This window comes from Phacochoerus africanus, chromosome 4, assembly GCF_016906955.1.
Source record: "Phacochoerus africanus isolate WHEZ1 chromosome 4, ROS_Pafr_v1, whole genome shotgun sequence".
Taxonomy (NCBI): Eukaryota; Metazoa; Chordata; class Mammalia; order Artiodactyla; family Suidae; genus Phacochoerus; species Phacochoerus africanus.
Genome location: NC_062547.1, coordinates 68,592,947 through 68,606,962, shown reverse-complemented (window position 1 = coordinate 68,606,962; position 14,016 = coordinate 68,592,947). Strand labels below are relative to the sequence as shown.

The window sequence follows — 14,016 nt, the reverse complement described above, 5'->3', positions numbered from 1 at the left end:
TCATGGATAGTAGTTGGATCTGTTTTGCTGAGCCACAGTGGGAACTCCCTATGCTTTTCTTTTCTGAGGGGAGAAGCAGAAACACTCAGGGGAGTGGGAGGGAGTGTCCTCTCTCAGGGTCTTGGATGACTACTGTGCCCAGACCCACCAGCTACTCTCTGTAAAAGTGCAACCTGAGAGGCGGCACTTCCAGGCATCCACATTGCTGGGCATGACCTGGGATGGACACTGTGCATTGCAAGAAAGCAAGCTGCCAACCTAAAGAGTGTGTGATAGTCAACTAGTTAGCAACTTGGCATGGGCACAGGCTCACCCAGGTGCTGAAAGTTGCAGGTAGTAATCCGTTACTTTCTGGGTCATTGGGACACTTAGGGTACACAAAGCAGCTGCTCTTTGCCAAAGTACAGCAGTATTATGGTGAATAGCGACCCACACCATGAAGGACGATGGACTATTCCTCCAGAGACAATGGCTACTTGCCTCTGGATTAGATAAGAAGAGGAGATTAGATTTCCCCCCAAATGATAGCTGTATAAGATAATGAGGTTTGTAATGCTCTCAGATGCTGAAGAGCAAATTATTGGTCAAAAATAATAAACACATAAATAATTTACCAATTGACTTAAAACAGAAACAAAACCAAAATCTGTGTTTATTTCTGAGGTGTCATTAATAAGATAAAATTTTATCTTGGGTACTGCTGTTTGTTTAATTAGCATTGCTTTGTTGTTTGCCTGGCAGAATTTTCAGCTCCATGGATGCAAGAAACCAAACAGGGGTCTTGGAATTCCTCCTCTTGGGCCTCTCCGAGGATGCAGAATGGCAGCCCCTCCTCTTTGGGCTGTTCTTGTCCATGTACCTGGTCTCCATGCTTGGGAACCTGCTCATCATCCTGGCTGTCAGCTCTGACTCCCGCCTCCACACCCCCATGTACTTCTTCCTCTCCCACCTGTCTTTTTCGGATATTTGTTTCAGTTCCACCACTGTCCCCAAAATGCTGGTGAATATCACAGAGTGAGCAAAGCCATCACCTATGCAGGCTGCATCACCCAGATGTATTTTTACTTAATCTTCGGGTACCTGGACCACTTCCTCCTGACCGTGATGGCTTATGACCGCTTTGTGGCCATCTGTCACCCCCTGCACTACAGGATCATGATGAACCCGCACCTCTGTTGCCTGCTGGCTCTCGTCTCTTGGTCCCTCAGTTTCCTAATCGCCCTCTTCTACAGTCTGATGATGCTGCATCTCTCATTCTGCACACACAGAAATTCCCCACTTCTTCTGTGAATTGGCGGAGGTGCTCAAGTCCTCCTGTTCTGATGCTCTCAGCAATTACATTGTGCTGTTTTCTGTGACTGGTGTGCTGGGTATTCCTCCAGTGACTGGGATCCTTTTCTCTTACTCTAAGATTTCCTCCATATTGAAAATGTCCTCAGGGGAGGGGAAGTACAAAGCATTTCCCACCTGTGCGTCTCACCTAATGGTCATTTCCTTATTCTACGGGACAGGGTTAGGCGTGTACCTCAGTTCTGCCTTCTCCCCCTCCTCCTCAAAGGGGGTGGCCTCAGTGATGTACACCGTGGTCACCCCCATGCTGAACCCCTTCATCTACAGCCTGAGGAACAGGGACCTGCAGGGGGCCTGAGGAAATGTGTCAGCAGGTCTTTCTTCTCCCTGTGAAGGGCCATTGATGCTGTGAGTGGGGAGTTACTGTGATAACCCAGGGTCAAAACCCTGGCAGTCAGAAACAGTGAATCTTCGCCTTTGTTGAGGGAGTGTCTTGTCCCTCTTTATCTGAAATACCATTGCTTGAGTCTCCTCCATGTTTTCACCTCCAAAGCAAGTGCTTCTCAAGAACTTCCTTTGTGACTTTTATACCCTCTTTTCTGTGCACAAATGTTCATCCTTGGTCTCCTCCACATAATCAAGATAGTCGTCAGTCACCCACCAGAATGGCTCAAATTTTGTGCTTTCCATTGACACCAAAGCCTGTTTTGGGTGAGAAAGATGAATCTACTCTCTGAGCATGTCCTCAAGCTTATTCTGTACAGTAGTTCTCTCTGGAGACAAACATAATTGGTCTTAGCAGCAGCCCTTCACATTCTTAATAAAAGTTTGCACTGCCCCATTCATACTTGTTCTGGACTGAAGGTTTTGGGCCCCCCAACATTTGTGTTGAAACCCTACTCTCCACGCGATGGTGTTGGGATGTAGGGCTTTTGGGAGGTGGCTAAGATTTGATAAGGTCATGGGGATGGAGCCCCCATGATAGGATGGGTACCCATGTGAGAGCATGAGAGAACCTGCCTTCTCTCTGTTTTCTGCCCTGAGAGGACAATAGAGAAGTGGAGAATCTGAAACCCTGAAGAGAATCTTCACTAGAACTTGATTATACTGGCCTCCTGATCTCAGACTTCCAGCCTCCAGAACTTTGAGAAACACATTTGTTGTTGTTGTTGTTGTTTACAAGCCCCTTAGCTGTTCGTGGTATGGCAGTCCAGAGGGTTACGAAATAAATGGAAGACTTTGTGTAACTCATCTCTTTTCTGATACAATTTCCCAAGTTGCCCATATTTTCTCTATATACAATGATTTGTCAGGCTTCCTATTCGTCAAAATCGTTATAAAAATGTCTCCTGTATTTGTCTGCATAAGGTTGCCTCCAATCCATGTTTTCCCTATAATTGTTTTTTGATATTAAGAACTTGTGCTTTCAGATGAACCTATCTACATAACAAACAGACACTCACAGACATGGAGAATAGACTTGTGGTTGCAAAGGGGGGAGGGGGAGGAGGTGGTATGGACAGGAATTTTGGGATTAGTAATGCAAACTATTATATTTAGAATGAATAAGCAATGAGGTCTAGCTTTATACCGTAGAGAACCAATAATTTGTGGTAGAACATCATAGAAGATAATATGAGAAAACCAAAGTGTATATATTTATAGCAGGGTCACTTTGCTGTAAAACAGAAATCGACAGAAAATTGTAAATCAACTCTAATTTTTTTAACAAATATTTTGTGCTAATATCCTACTTAAAAATAATTATTTATCCCTCTCTGGCATAGTGGGTTAAGAATCAGACTGCAAAGGGTGGGGTCACTACAGGCACCAGGGTTTGATCTCTGACCTGGCATTGCTGCAGCTGGGGCTTGGATTTAACCCCTGGCCAGGAGCTTCAATATGCCCGGGTGTGACCATAAAAAATTGTATTAGTTCCTAATGGTAATTTGAACAAGATTTTTAAAATATGAAAATCTCTTTCTGTTAAGTGCCATATTCATAATTTCCTCCCAGAGTGATATGTGCTGTCTGTGATATGAAATGATCATCCTATCCAGGATGAGAGGAGAAGAGTATTTCCAGGACAGCCCATTGCTCCTCCATTTACTCAGAATATCACTAGATTTTCTGTCCCATCTATTCCTTGTAGTTCTTAGCGTCTTAACGCCTTGTTGCCTTCCCCAAACAAAAAGTCAGACTTGAATAGTTCAGTCAAACAGCCAAAGTCTCAAGACTGTCCCTATCAGCAATGAATGTGATGTACGCAGTGACAAAGATCAGATTATCTCCAGGTTACTTTGTTTAAAGAAAAAAATTAATATTCATGAGAAGGTTGTCTTATAGCTTTATAGCTTTATCCTAGTACAATCAAGTGTCTGTCCATGTCTGTATCTGTATATCTATATACTAGATTTCAGATTAAGCCACCAACATGTCTGTGAGCTCTTCCTTCTCAGTGTCTTCAAGAATTAGGAGGATTTCAAAGGATGCAGATGAAGGAGGGTGTTTCTTAGGGTAAGGGCAAGCCAGTGGGCACAGCGGAATATTTTCAGGGGTCAAAGATGTTTGGTGATAGGAGAAGAGTCACATGAAAATATATGGGTGATGCAAACTGTTAATCTTGGAATGGATTTACAATGAGATGCTGCTGTGTAGCATTGCTAACTCTGTCTAGATACTTATATTGCAACAGAACAAAGGGAGGAAAAAATGTATGCATGTGAGTGTAACTTAGTCCCTATGCTGTAGAGTGGAAAAATGAATAAAATAAAATAATAATAAAAAATATATGAGTGAGAGATCTGGAAAGAGTAAAAGAGTAGAAAGTCTTATGTGGGCATGTATATTGAGGTCACTGAAAGTTTTCCAGAGACTTGTTCTCACCATTGCTCTGGAAGAAAAGCGAAAAGGAGGTGTCACCCACAGTTCATGTGATGGTGGGCTTATTGTCTCCCTAGCCCTGTGCTCATGCCAGTGCCATGATACTTTTTTAGAAAAAAAATTTTTATGAAAGTATAGTTGATTTACAACTTTCCTTTAATTTCTGATGTACAGCAAAGTGACCCAGTCATACATATATATCTTTTTGGATGCTCTTTTCCATCATGTTCTAGCCCAAGAGATTGGACATAGTGCCTTGTACTATACAATAAGACCTCAATGCTTATCCATTCTAAATGTAAATGTTTGCATCTACCAATCCAAAACTCCCAGTCAGTTCCATTCCTCTCCTTCTCCCCGCAGCAAACACAAGTCTGCTCTCCATGTCCCTGATCTGTTTCTCCAGTAGCTATGATCACTTGTGCCATATTAAATTACACATAAGTGATATATTTCATTTGTCTTTTTCTTTCTGACTTGCTTCAATTAATAGAAGAATCTCTAGTTGCATCCATGTTGCTGCAAATGGCATTATTTTGTTCTTTTTTATAGGTGAATAGTATTCCATTGTATCTGTGTACCACAGCTTCTTAATCCGTTCATCTGTCAATGGATATTTAGGTTGTTTCCATGTCTTGGCTATTGTGAACAGTGCTGCAATGAACATAGGAGTGCATGCGTCTTTCTGAATGAAAGTTTTGTCTGGAAATATGCCCAGGACCTTAGTCAGCTGCCCTTCATCTCTGGAGCTGTCTCATAGTCTATCTCTGTGCAGTCCAAGATGGTAACCACCAGCTAAACATGATTATTTAGCACATTTCAAGTGCTGACTCACCCATGTGCCTAGTACCATATTTAGGCAGTGCAGATATAAATTATTTTCATTATCACAAAAAGTTCTATTGGAGAACATTTTTCTACCCATTTGTGGGGAAATAAAATTTTTCCTGGATTTCTCGGTGCTCTTGCAGTGAGAGCCCTAGCCTCCCAAGACATCGGAAAGTATATGAAATAATGATAGAGAATGTTAGATTTCAGTTCCCTCAGAAATGTTTTGCTCTTGTTATGTGAATGAGCCAAAGATGGCCTCTGCATATTGGCCCCGAGTGTGTGTATATCTTCCCTGTGGGTTAAGATGACTCTTCAGTGCAAAAGCCTGTCAGCAGCAAACTTAACTTTTCAAACATCCAGTTTTTAAAAATAGCCCAATCGCATTTGAATCCATTTAGAGTTGCCTGCTTAGCACACCCTGAAAAACTCCTTGGACAGCTGTTACCTATTGATGATATAAGGACCTGTGGATTTAATGCCTCAAGCAACTCTCACCCTTCCCTTCCATGGCTCTCTGACCCAGGGACCCAGTGTTCCTGTGGGAAAAAGTGAGCTCAGGGTTTCCTACTTTGCCATCTCGGACACTTTTCACCTATGACTTATTTTGTTCAGTGAGATGTACAGATCATTTTTACCATGTGAAAACCAATTTTTTAAACTCTGTGCTTGTCTTTTCCCCCATTATCTTAAAATTTATTATTTTATTTTATTTTATTTTTAATTTATTTCATTAATTTATTTCATTATTTTATTTTAATTTATTTTATTTTATTTTTTAATTTTATTTTATGTCTATGGCCACACCTGTGGTATGTGGAATCTCCCAGGCCAGAGACTGAATCTGAGCCTCAGCTGTGAACTACGCCAGAACTCTGGTAATGCCTGATATTTTAACCCACTGTACCAGCTGGGGATCAAAACCAGGGATCAAACCCAGGTCTCTGCAGCAATCCAAGCCACTGTGGTCAGATCTTTAATGTACTACACTACAGCGGCAACTCCTAAAAGCCCCTTTTTATTTTCTAATTACCATATCACACTTTTCTATCTATTTTAATGTCAGACATTTTGTCCAGTCACAGCTACGCCAATTACAGGATATAATTGCAGCAAATTGATCATTTTCTCTATGTTATTCATCCCTAAAATAGAGGTAATAACCTTTATGTCATGGTTATTATTAAATGAATGAATAATAATAAAGAGTGTGGTATTCACTGTTATTAATTTTTTAATAAGTCCTCTTAACAATGAACACTGTTCTCTTTATCAACATTAGTTTATTTAATGGTAATCCTGCCCTAAGAGTTATTGTCTCTATTTAGGATGTTTGACACAGTAGAGAAGCAACAGTGTTGTGCGTTATTCGTATATATTCATATACTCTGAGTAATATATTCAGATATTCATGCCTGATAGAGCAAGTCTTTGATTTAGGGTGCTGTCGGGTCTTAGGTGGCCCTATACAATCAGTATTTAAGGATGATGACTGGCAAAGAACAAGTAGTTTGATACTAATTGCATGTTTTTCAGAGAGAACCATGAGCCCTGTGGGACATCATGCCTAAGAAGAAGAGAAATCATAGGGTGAAAAAAAAATGACTGTCCCCAAATTACCCATGTGGGAATAGAACTGTCAAGCAGAGTTTCCATTTTTATTATGTTTTTTCTTTCCCAAGGGCAAAGCTGTTTGGAAATGGAGAAACACTAGGAATATTTATTTAATTAGGTGCTTTGAGAATTCAACCCTGGATGCCCCTGAAAGGATAAATTCTCCTTGTCTGTCCCTGTGCTCCCAGCTCACTGATGCCAGCCCAAGAAAAATGTTGTCACGTTGCTGATCCCAGGTCTATTTGGATCTTATACCAACTTTCATTCTGGAGATCTTGCACCATCCTTTATCCTTCCATCCATCAGTGCAACCAGATATTCTTTCCTGCTATCATCTGAGTGATCCATTTGGGCTTAGTAAGTGCTCAGAAAGAGGAGTATTCATGCACATGGAGGAGGCTTTTGTGAGCAGCAAAGTAACTCCAGGGACATGGACAAAGTAGGGCTAAGAGCTTCTAGTAAAAATTCCTAAAGAGTTTAAGTTTGTGGCTTCTAAGAGGAATCCAGACTCTGGAGTGAATTAAATGATGCTGATAATGAGGCTTATTTTCTGTATAACTTCCATGGTAATCTGACTGCCATTTCAGGGCTTGGTATGATACAGCCTGTTTTTTGAGCTAGATTTTCCTTATCATTTAGGGAACTAGTTTATCTTTCTTTATGTGCTATAAGTGTTCCTCCAACCACACATCTTGTATTATAGCCCCCTGCCCGTTAGAGACACATTTATTTTATTTATTAATTTATTTTTTATACTTTAAAATTTACAAATGACCTTAAATTTTGGTAAATGGTTGTGTCATCATTTTCAGAATATATCTGTTTGAGGCATCTATGTATACATTTAAAATATTTTTCTTAATTTTAAGCAGTCTTCAACTGTGAGGATAAATGCTTCTTTGTCATGTTGAATGCATTTTGATATTATTGGACTATATTTGGCTGATGTTTGTATTACGTCATACAACACCATAAATGGAATGCCTGGAAAAATTTAACTATGCTGGATGAACTTTTGAAAGCCATAGCAACCCAAAGAAATCATTTTGTCACTCTACTCATTTTTCTCTTCATTGTCATATTTTATCTCTATCAGAATGAATTTTGATGCTTCCTATTTTTAAAGAATATAATCTACTGAGTTCTCTCTTGAATCGAAGTTATAGAATCCCAGCGAAAGCAACTTCCATAGAAAAGTGAAGATTAACAGAAAAGAACAAGCATATTTAAATAGAATGCAGGGTTAGAAGGTGACCAGCAGTCTTGAAAGGCTGCTCCCCACCCTGGAAAGCATCAGAACCAAGATCATCACTTCCATCTCTTTCCATTTCTCTCTCCTTCCCATATTTTTTAGGCCAAGTGATCTACACTATCCCATTCTAGGAACTTGTGTCACTGCCTTCAGCTCCACAGATGGTAATTCCCCAATTCTAAAATGTACTGAGCCATGGTTTCTCTATGTTTCCATAATATTCCAGGCACTGTTCTTTAAAACATCAACTCATTTATTTCTCGCAACAATCCTCTGGAGTAGGTATCATTAATAATCCCATTTCACCAGGTAGGAAATGAGGAACTGAGAAAGCAGAGAAATTGGCTAAGATCAGTGAGGGGTGGAGCAAGGGTTCAAGGTGGAGCAGAGAGATTCTAGGATCCACCTTTTGACATGATACTTACTACCACACCTTAGCAGTTCAGTACAGTGGTTCTGAAGCGCAAGCTGCCTTCTTTGCAAGCATAGTGATGGACAGTCCTAACACCCGATTCTAGGTTAATGTGTCTTATCAAGTCCATCCCTTCAATTATTAACTAAAATATGAATTTTATTTGGAAGTTTCTCCAGTGAAGCTCTTTGTCCAGATTGAGTGAGACACCACTTTCTTATCAAATTAGTTGGTGTCACGGGGCAGCGGGGCCAGAGCACAGCCAATTACACATGACTGTGCTAGAGTACTAAGTAAATGAAGGAAAAGGCAAAATCATCCAAGGGGCAAGTTTCAGCATCGCCAAAGGAAGAATGTTCAAACCATTGATGTGCTGAATCTGAAAGGGGCTGATGCTGAGCTGGACACCACAGAGGTTGGTGGTCCCTTGAGACAGATTTTGAGGGGCATGACCAATTTTTGATAAAGATCAGATGAAGGGAATATATTATCCCTTAAAATGATAACTGTATAAGATACTGATATCTGTAATCACTCCCAGTGAATGAAAACTAATTTGTTATGGTAAGTGTAGTTTTTTTTTTTTTCCTGTGTGTTGGCATGGGGGAGGTTGATCTTATGATAAAAATCTTTTAATATTTGGGGACTCCTGTTTGTTTGTTTTATGGCAGAATTCTCAGCTCCATGGATGCAAGAAACCAAACACGGGTCTTGGAATTCCTCCTCCTGGGCCTCTCCGAGGACCCAGAACTGCAGCCCCTCCTCTTTGGGCTGTTCTTGTCCATGTACCTGGTCTCCGTGCTTGGGAACCTGCTCATCATCCTGGCTGTCAGCTCTGACTCCCGCCTCCACACCCCCATGTACTTCTTCCTCTCCCACCTGTCTTTTTCGGATATTTGTTACAGTTCCACCATAGTTCCCCAAATGCTGGTGAACATCCAGACAGTGAGCAAAGCCATCACCTATGCAGACTGCATTACCCAGATGTATTTTTCCTCAGTTTTTTTGTGTTTGGACAACCTCCTCCTGACCGTGATGGCCTATGACCGCTTTGTGGCCATCTGTCACCCCCTGCACTACATGATCATGATGAACCCACTCCTCTGTGGCCTGCTGGCTCTAGTCTCTTGGTCTGTCAGTATCCTAGTCCCCCTCATCCCATGTCTGATGGCACTGCATCTCTCATTCTGCCACACACGGAAATTCCCCACTTCTTCTGTGAACTGGCTGAGGTGCTCAAGTCTTCCTGTTCTGATGCTCTCACAATTACATTGCCCTGTATGCTCTGACTGGCCTGCTGGGTATTCCTCCACTGACTGGAATCCTTGTCTCTTACTCTAAGATTCTTTCCTCCATATTGAAAATGTCTTAGCGGAGGGGAAGTACAAAGCATTTCCCACCTGTGGGTCTCACCTAGTGGTCATTTCCTTATTCTACGGGACAGGGTTAGGTGTGTACCTCAGTTCTGCCTTCTCCCCCTCCTCCTCAAAGGGGGCAGTGGCCTCAGTGATGTACACCGTGGTCATCCCCATGCTGAACCCCTTCATCTACAGCCTGAGGAACAGGGACCTGCAGGGGGCCCTGAGGAAATTTGTCAGCAAGTCTTCCTTCCCTCTGTGAATGACCATAGATGCTGTGATTGGGTAGTTACTATGACAACCAAAGAACAATACCCTGGCAGTCAGAAATATCAAATCTTTGACTTCATTGTGGTGGTGCCTTGTCCCTCTTTATCTGAAATATCATCACTTGGGTTTTTCTGAGTTTATACATCTGTGAGCACCTGCTTTCCACAAATTTCCTTTAGGCACATTTATGCCCGCTTTCCTGTGCAGAAATTTTTATCTTTGGTCTTGTCTGCATTAGCAATAGATATAGCGTATCAATATAGTCATAAAGTCATCCTCCAGAAGGACCAAAATCCTTCTATATATGCTGCCCGTGATATGAAATGATCTTCCTAACCATGATGAGATTAGAAGGATATTTCCAGGACAGCCAATTACTCCTCAATTTACCCACAATATTACTAGATTTTCTTTCATATATATCTTTGTATTTCTCAGCATCTTCAAATCTTGTTCCCCTCTCTATGTTCAACTTGAATAGTTCAAACAAACTGCCAGAAGTCTCAAGGCTGTACTATCAGCCAATGAGTAGTGTTGTATTCAGTGACAAAGATAAGATTTTCACCAGAATACTTTGTTTAAAGAAGAAAATAAATATTCACAAGAGGGTTGTCTTATGCTAGAACAGTGGAGTATATGTCCATGTCTGTGTCTGTATATCTATATGCTAGATTTCAGATTAAGCCACCAATAGGCCTCTGAGATTTTTTCTCAGTGTCTTCAAGAATAAGGAGGCTTTCAGGGGATGCAGATGAAGGGGGTCATTTCTTGGAGTATGGGCAACCTGTGGGGCAAGGTGGAACATTTTCAGGGGCCAGTGATGGTTTGGTGATGGGAAAAGAATCTCATGGAAATATATGGGTGAGAGATGTGGAAATGGTAAAAGTGTAACATGTCTGAACCCACTGAGCCACAACAGGAACTCTGTGGGCATGTGTACCTAATTCACTTTATGGCTTCAGAGAATTATTCCCATGAGTGAATTGAAAGAGAATTAAAAAGAGGTTCACCCACAGTTCATGTGACGGTGGGCTTATCCTGTTCCTAGGCCTGTGCTTGTGCCAATGCTCTGATCTTCTCTTTTATTAAATTTTTAAATTCAATTATAGTTGATTTACAACATTCCTTCAATTTCTGATGTACAGCAAAGTGACCCAGTCATACGTATACAACCATTTTTCTTTTTCATACCATGTTCCATCATGTTCTAACACAAAAACCGGCCATAGTGCCTTGTGCTACATGTAGGACGTCATTGCTTATCCCTTCTAAATGTAAGAGTTTGCATCTACCAATCCCAAACTCCCAGTCTATCCCACTCCCCCCTCCCCCCAGCAAACACAAGTCTGCTCTCCACATCCCTGATCTGTTTCTTCCGTAGACAGGATCATTTGTGCCCAAATTAGATTCCACTATAGTGATATCATATGGTATTTGTCTCTCTTTCTGATTTACTTCACTTAGTATGAGAATCTCTAGTTGTATCCATGTTGCTGAAATGGCATTTTTGTCCTTTTTAATGCCTCAGTAGTATTCCAAGGAATATATGTGCAACATCTTCTCAATCCATTCATCTGTCAATGGACATTTATGTCATTTCCATGTTCTTGGATAGTGTGAATAGTGCTGCAATGAATATAGGGATGCATGTATCTTTTTGAATGAAAGTTTTGTCTGGGTATATGCCCAGGACCAAAGCCCTGATCTCAGTCAGCTGCCCATCATCTCTGGAGCTGTCTCATAGTCTACCTCTGTGCAGTCCAAGATGGTAACCTCCAGCTACACATGACTATTCACCACATTTCAAGTGCTCACTCACTCATGTGCCTAGAACCATATTTGGGCAGTGCAAATATAACACATTTTCATTATTGCAAAAAATTCTTTTGGAGAGTACTATGCTACCCATTTGTAGGGAAATAAAAAATTCCAGGATTTATTGGTGCTCTTGCTGTGAGAGCCCTAGCCTCCCAAGGCACTGCAAATTTTATGAAGGAAAGACAGAGGAATTCCCATCATGGCTCAGCAGGTAAGGGGCCTGACTAGTAACCATGAGGATGTGGGTTCAATCCCTGGCCTTGCTCAGTGAGTTAAGGATCCAGCATTGAGCACTCTTCACATTACCCAAGACATGGAAACCACCCACATGTCCATCGACAGATGATTGGATTAGGAAGATGTGGTATATATACACAACGGAATACTACTCAGCCATAAAAGCAAAATGACATAATGCCATTTGCAGCACCACCATGGATGGAACTAGAGACTCTCATACTAAGTGAAATAAGTCAGAAAGACAAAGACGAATACCCTATGCTATCACTTATAACTGGAATCTAATATACAGCACAAATGAATATTTCCACAGAAAAGAAACTTGGACTTGGAGAATAGACTTGTGACTGCCCAGCGGGGAGAGGGAGGGAGTGGGAGGCATTGGGAGCTTGGGGTTATCTGATGCAAACTATTGCGCTTGGAATGGATTTACAATGAGATCCTGCTGAGTAGCACTGAGAACTGTCTAGATACTTACATCGCAACAGAAAAATGGGAGGAAAAAAATGTATACACATATGTGTAACTTGGTCCCCATGCTGTACAAGCAGAAAAAAAAAAAAAAACATTGCTCCTACTATCACTTCACATTTCTTCATTGCCATTCCATTTTCAAAGTCTTTACATTTGTATTTTCATTTTGATCATCCAAGAGAAGAGAGGTTGGTGTTATGGTTATTTAGGTGGTAAAGACAAAGAAATTGAAGCAAAGGAAAGAATTAAGACACTTGCTTAATGTCACTAAGTCCAGTAGCTTACCAGTATAATTCAGCACCCCATGAATTAGTAGTAGTGATCGTAATAATAAACTGGCTTCACAGTCTTTTTCACTGTAAGAATTCAGTCGTTTTGGGATATAACTCAGTGGTTCAATTCCTGCAGAGCCCTGCCTGAGATTCTTGCCTACACAAATTCATCATACCACAATAATAATTTAGTTTGTGTAACTGAAGAGATTGTTTAATAGCAATTTCTTGCTAATCACTTTCTAATGACAAATTACTTTAATACAATAGATTATAATAATTCACCTGCTACCTTAAGCAATGAATACATTACTATTTGCATATCAAAAAAAAGTATCCAGCATTGCCGTGTGCTGTGGCATAGGCTGCAGATGTGATTCGGATCCTATGTTGCTATGGCTGTGGTGCAGGCCTGCAGCTATAGCTCTGATTCAATACCTAGCCTGGGAACCTCCATGCACCATAGGTGCAGCCCTAAACACACACACGCACACACACACACACACACACACACACACACACGTAAAGAAAGAGATAATGTTAGATTTCACTTCCCTCAGAAACGTTTTGCTCTTCTTATGTGAATGAGCCAAAGATGGCCTCTGTGTATTGGCCCCAAGGATGTGTATAGCTTCTCTGTGGGTTACGATGACTCTTCAGTGCAAAAGCCTGTCAGCACCAAACTTAACTTTTCAAATATCCAGTTTTTAAAAATAGCCCAATCTCATTTGAATCCTTTTAGAGTTGCCTGCTTTGCACACCCTGAAAAACTCACTGGAGAGCTGTTACCAATGGATGATATAAAGACCTTACGGATTTAAGGCCCCAAGCAGCGCTCGCCCTTCCTTTCTATGGCTCTCTGACCCAGGGACCCTGTGTTCGCATGAGAGAAAGTGGGCTCAGGGTTTCCCACTCTGTCATCTTGGACACGTTTTACCTATGATTTATTTTGTTCAGTGGGATGTAGAGATCTATTTTTTGTTGCGACAACCACTTTGTTCCAATTCTTTACCAGTCTTGTACCCCCACTATGTCATAAATGCATCATTTTATTTTATTTCATTTCAGTGGTATCACCTGTGGTATATGACAGTTCCCAGGCCAGAGACAGAATCCAAGCCTCAGCTGCAACCTACACCAGGGTGGTGGTAAGGCCCGATACTTTATCCCACCCCACCAGGCTGGGGATCGAACCCAGGGATCAAACCTGGGCCTCTGCAGCATCCAAGCCACTGAAGTCAGGTCCTTAACCCACAGTACCACAATGCAACTCCTGCAGGCCCCTTTTATTGTCAAATTCCCCTA

General features: G+C 41.3%; 2 pseudogenes; both read left to right on the top strand.

Moving 5' to 3' along the window:
• Positions 1-754: 754 nt before the first annotated feature.
• On the top strand, positions 755-1,648 carry LOC125124284 (olfactory receptor 7D4-like; annotated as a pseudogene).
• Positions 1,649-8,963: 7,315 nt separating this feature from the next.
• Positions 8,964-9,899, top strand: LOC125124667 (olfactory receptor 7D2-like; annotated as a pseudogene).
• Positions 9,900-14,016: the final 4,117 nt, after the last annotated feature.